We start from the raw sequence: 6,128 nt of genomic DNA, 5'->3' as shown, positions 1-6,128 counted from the left end.
TGCCCTTAAGCTTTAATAAAGTCTCGGCATTCGTAGCACAGTGCTGGCCACAAGATTTTTGAGTTTCCCAGTGTTTTGTGATGAAGGAGCTTTTTGGGAAGGCCCCAGCCATAGCCTCTGAAATGGGTTACCGGTGGGGTGCAGGGCATAACAGGGGCTAACTGCTGGCCGCAGCCATGGGAAATGCTCTCTTCAAGGTGTGTGTGCAGAGGGAAAACTGGTACAGTGTATGGTGTCAAACAGACATTTTTTAAATTAAAGCTTTTTTTTTTTTAATAACTTGGGAAGTGAATTTTTACAGGCCTGTTGTGGTTTAACCTCAGCTGGTAACTAGGCCCCACACAGCTGCTGGCTCCCCAGTAGGATGGGGGAGAGAACTGGAAAAGTGAGAAAACTCGTGGGTTGAGATAAAGACAGTTTAATAGATAACGCAAAAGCCGTGCACGAAAGCAAGGCAAAGCAAGGAATTCATCCACCACTTCCCACCGGCAGGCAGGTGTTCAGCCATCCCCAGGAAAGCCGGGCTCCGTCATGGGTAATGGTGACTTGGGAAGACAAACGCCATCACTGCAAATGTCCCCCCCTTCCTTCTTCCCCCAACTTTATACGCTGAGCATGACATCATATGGAATATGGAATGTCCCTTTGGGTCAGTTGGGGTCAGCTGTCCTGGCCGTGTCCCCTCCCAACCCCTTGGACACCCCCAGCCTCCTGACTGGTGGGGTGAGGTGAGAGGCAGAAAAGGCCTTGGCTCTGTGTTTTAGCAGGAACTAAAACACCTCTGCATTATCAACACTGTTTTCAACCCAAATCCAAAACATAGCCCCATGCCAGCTACTATGAAGCAAATCAACTCTCTCCCAGCCAAAACCAGCACAAGGCCCCTCTTAAATACCTGTCAGTGTAAGAGGGAGGTGGCTTCCTAGTATTTTTCTTGTGTTGTTTAGAAGACATAAGAAAATCCATTCCTTCTTACGTTTTGTAGGGAATAACCTAAACCAGTTTAACCTGAGGCTTCGTAAACATTACTGGTATCTTTGGTCTTGGCTTGGGTATAGCTATAAAGCTACCAGAGCGAAGCCAGGCATCTGGCACTGGCGGCTGCTTGGGGCGCAGCCAGGGCTTTGCTGTGCCTGCTGTTGTGCCTGGCCGAGAGCTGCTGCTGGGAATGCTGCGTTGCTCCCTCTGCGGATTGTCTGCTCCAGGGGCTTTCAAAACTGCTTTTCCTGCCAGCCTACCCTCAGTTCGAACCAGGACCTGACTTCAGTGCTGCTCCTGCTGGCAGCATGGCACTAGGCTAGGAGAAGTATCCTACAAAAGGTATGTTCTATAATAGGAATTTAGGGTCAGTAGCTGGTCAAGGGAGCCTCAGATTCATGCAGTGCAGTCAGTGGAGAATGAACATGACTGCCATGTTGAAGAAATATTGCTTTGCTCACTGCCCTGTCTTGTGTTGCTGGACTGGTGTCCTATGTAACTACCCAGAGCAGCAATCCTTCCCCACATAATCACAGAGTTATCGGAAGGAGGGTCTGCATATTAAAGAGCTGCAATAGCTTGGCCAGGCAAAGAGAGAGTAGAAAGAAATTAAAACCAATGCCTACGTGCTGTAATTATACATCACCATTCTGCAGATGAGGATCTAGCACAATCCTCAGGTTGGATATCTGAATAGTAAACGCAGGCAAATCTTCCTCTTTGCCTGAGACTGTGTCTGCCTCACCACATACTGCGTTCCTGTACTGCCCCAGCATAAAGGCTTTACTAGGGTGTTGCCAAGGAGACCTACCTGGTTAAACAGCAGAAGATCAAAAAATAGTTGTATTTCTAGTGTTCCTTGACTGGGATCCCACCATGCTACTCAGAGTTTGAGGATGTTTTTGCTAATATTGTGGTTTGGAAAAAGAGGATGGCTGTGGTTGTGATCTAGCACTAGTATTATAAAATGCAGAGACTGGATCACTTGTGCCACCCTTCCCTTATTTCTGTCTCTTTGCCGTAGACTTAATACATGACGGCATGTTTTATATGGACACAACATGATACATTTCTACACAGCCTGTATCAAGTATAGCAATTTACATGACTTGTTTTTTAGCATAGATTTTGTTCACAAAATGTTGTCTCAAGCTGGGAGTGTTTATGACTGCTAATTTGAACTGGTTGGTTGTTTGCTTCTTTTTTGCCGGGTGTCTTTATAAAAATGAGAAAGTTCCCAGAAAATATATAATAATAATTCTGTAGTTCAGTCAAACTTTTTAATTGCCTAAAAAAAAGTGAATCTTTTTTTCCCTAGACAGACCAAGTAAGAAAAGTGGGATGTATTTTCATTTCTTTGTTCAGTAGAGCCGCAGTGATCATGCCCTGTCCAGAGGCAAGGGGAACATTATCCTGCTCCAACATGAGATTTACATAATTCCTGTTCTCACCAAGTGCGGGCAGGTTCTTTCTCACTGCTTGTTTGCACTTTCACTTCACTTTGGGTAGGAGTTCTGGCCGCTGGCCAGCTGTCTGTGGTTCCAGGCTGTTTGGGTGAATTTGAGGGGCAGGCTACGCTGCTGCTGATAAACTCTGAGTAGTAATAAAACACAGTCAGAGCCACTGGGGTTAAGAGTAGGTAAGATGCTGAGACACTGAAGTAACTGTAAGTAGGCTATTCCCTGGCTTTGTCCAACAGTTACCTAATGCGGTCTTACTCAACTGCTGTTCTTGGCAGCCTAACCCACTTTTTTGCTGGTTTTCCACAACAGGAGTAATTCCTTGAGCAGGGAGCGGAGTCCAGCACTCACCACTCTCCTGTCACTGCTTCAGCTGCCAGCTGCACATGAGGCTTTTGGGAGCCATCATTCCAGAGAGATACCACTGTCAGCCTCTCATTATGAAAGCAGGTATTTGTGGATAATCTTTGTAAAGAAAAAGTTACCACAGTATATTATTCTGATTGTTTTCTTAGGAAGAGTGACTAGTTCACAGTGCCTAACAATGCAGTCCTTACTCAGGCAAAGTGCTTGTAAAATTTACTGGGTTACTTTACGTAGGTATTTGCAGAGAATGCAAAAAATTCTTAGCAAGCCTGATCTTACTAGCATTACTCCAGTCTGAAATAAGAGGATTTAGCTTTCAGGCACTATTTGTAGGGGGCCAACCCATGTAGCCGTTTTGCTTCTCTGTCACAGCAGTCTCAGTAACTTACCCACCACTAACCTCATTTAGTTCCTGCCCTGTAGCAGGAATTTATCATGAGGTAGCATGTGTGAAGCAGCATTTGCCCCCGACAAATACAGCTAGAGTTTTACAAAGTTTTGTGAGTCTGGCAGTTTCTGGCTTTATTCCAAATGTTTATGGCTATCTGATCCCGATAGACCTGATGTGCGTTCCCCACTACATTTTCCTGTTGTTTCACATTAGAACCTTCTGCTTTGGCAGCATGTCCTGGAGACCTTCTCCTAAAGAAAGGTAAGGAAGTAAGGGGCAGAAGAGACCCTTAACATAACAGAAAAAAAGAGATGAGGGGACATATGTCTGGTACATTTTACAATAAATGCTCTAATATGTTATCAAAGAAACCATTTGTTTTCAAATAAACGACTTTTTCAACAGTAAAACTAGAACTTCTAAGCATGGAAAGCTGAGATGGGGGCTTTAGATGAGACGAACATAATTTTCTGTAAATACTTTATCATAGCTGTAGCTGTGAGCCTAAAATATCATAGATGCTGTTACAAGAATGCAAAATGTATTCTGCATGAAAATATCAGTGATTGTGTGTAGCTTTTGCTTACCTGCTTTTGTGGACAGGTATATTTTTGGGCAGGTACTGCATCCCCCAAACTACAAGAATCCCCAAAACAGCACTGACTGTGTTTTGCACTCACCTGTCAAGGAACTTGTGCAGAGGCAATGACATCAACCAGCTGTGAGGCTTTGAGCATGACCCTGATGAGCCATGTAAGACTCAGATAGCTGTGGGGTCATCAGCTCAGAGCTTTGAGCTGCAGTGATGTCCTGGCATGTGGCTGCATACAAATGTTGCACGTACAGCTGTAGAACAGATTTCTTCATAAGCCGTGGCTAGAAGCTGAACCACTGACAGAAGGAGGAGAGAAAAATAAAGCACTGAGTTTAGTTAAATCTGCAACACCCGTCAACTGGAGTTCATCAAGGCCCTTGTACGAAGCCATACACTGGCTACCCTGTGACAGTGGGGTTGCACTATCCTGCTATGTGGCTGGATGGGCACCTGAGTGAGGAGGGAAACCCATGTTTTGACCTTGGGATGGGTGCTCATGTGAACATGGAGTTTAGAAAATGCCCTGGAGAAAAAAAGCCATGGAAGGCAGCTTGCAAGTGGGTGAATGATATTAGCAGGCTGGACTCAGTCTTTGGCCTAAAAGTCTGAGAAGAGATCAGTGTCTTAAGGATAACAAGCCAAACACATTGTCTGGCACAAACAATACTTTTACTCATGGTATCCCCCAAGAAATATATTTACTGCATTTATATTATGCACTGACATAACACACTCACTGACAAGTGCAGGTGTTCTAATTTCAGACAGTCTGTCACTGATCATGCTGTACTGGGGTGAGGGAGGCTGCACTCATACCGGGGGTACAATATGAAAAAACAGCTTGCCATACAGCTCCAAGGATCTTCACCTCATGTCACGTCCACGTAAGCAACCCAACATGCTTCCCTTAGCCCCAAGGCACCCTACTGCACCTCCACAACTGGTGCCACAGTTTTTCACAAGCTGCTTGGGTGCCTTCAGAAAGGCAGATCCCTGTTCTCACCTTTCCTGTGCCTTCAGGCATACATAGCATGTCATCTAATATATTGCTTTTTATAAAAATATGACCATTACTTAGGAGTACTGTTGTACACACAATACAAGGGAATTGGAGGTGATGTTATTCTGCACGTTAAGAAGAGCTGTTGGAGCACAGCATATCTCACACTGTGCATCAGGAGGCACATAGTAGAGGTGACAACTGGTATGTGTGTCATGATCATGCTGGAGTGGCTCAGGTTGCTGACAGGCCACGTGCCCAGCATCCATCTCCTTGAGCAGTGATGGGGCTCTATAGAGCTAGGCAGTGATGGATCTCCTCAAATGATCATAAAAAAATCTGTGGCTGGTAGTAATGCTGACTCCTAAATACATACCATATTGGATAAAATGCAGAGATGGGCACTTAGATATTTCTCTTGATTTATGTTTTAAAATTAGAAACATTTTGTAGCAAAACTAGTCTGTGGCTATCTAGAGGAAGTGCATCTGTGTTTATGCTACCTGCTGAGACACATGATAGAAGGAAATTTGTTGGGGCACAAGGCAGCAACAGCAGCAGCCAGAGGCATACAGGGGCAGAAGAAATTAGACTGCAGCTGTGCTAACTTCTTGAGCTACAGGAGTTCAAGAAAGTGCACCTGGGGTAGGGTAATGCCTCCTCAAAATGCTCTGGGAATGATGTCTGGTTTGCAACTTACATAAAAATTCAGAGGAATGTTGCCAGCAGCTCACAGATGACTACCCATCTAGACATTATTTTTTAAAGGCAAAAATAGCCATTTTTTATGACTGTACAAGACAGACCCCTTCTGTGACACCAGGAGTCAGCCAATGTTGATGGTTGAACAAAGAGAAGAATAAATCTACGCCCAATCTGCCTTCACTTACCTGCTGGGTCACACTGGCATGCTGTTCATCAGGCCATTATGTCTTGTGAGCTTGTTGGGAAGCCATGGAAAATCTAAAATGAGAACAGACCCCTCTGCAATTCTCACCAAGCACTCCCTATTTCAGTAAACTCGAATCTTGTACTCAAACGCACATTGTCATGCCTGCTGAATTTTCAGTGGCTTTTGCCCTTGTACACAGATACTTCACTGCCAGTAATTAATTGCTTTGAATGACCTTTAGGAACTTTTGAGTTCAGCTTTTCTGTCTTTGATAGGAGCTGACTTATCCTGGTACTCCTTTAAAGCTCTGAAACTATAAAAGACAACAGAGCACCATCTCACGTGGCACGTCTGTAGTCGGATAAAAATGATGCTGTACCTTCTTGGAGTGTAATGAGGATAACTGCCTGTATTACCAAAGTGGATTGCTACCAGCTGAAAAAGGC

Source organism: Falco naumanni, chromosome 5 (genome assembly GCF_017639655.2).
Source record: "Falco naumanni isolate bFalNau1 chromosome 5, bFalNau1.pat, whole genome shotgun sequence".
Lineage (NCBI taxonomy): Eukaryota > Metazoa > Chordata > Aves > Falconiformes > Falconidae > Falco > Falco naumanni.
Note: the sequence above shows the minus strand (reverse complement) of the source record.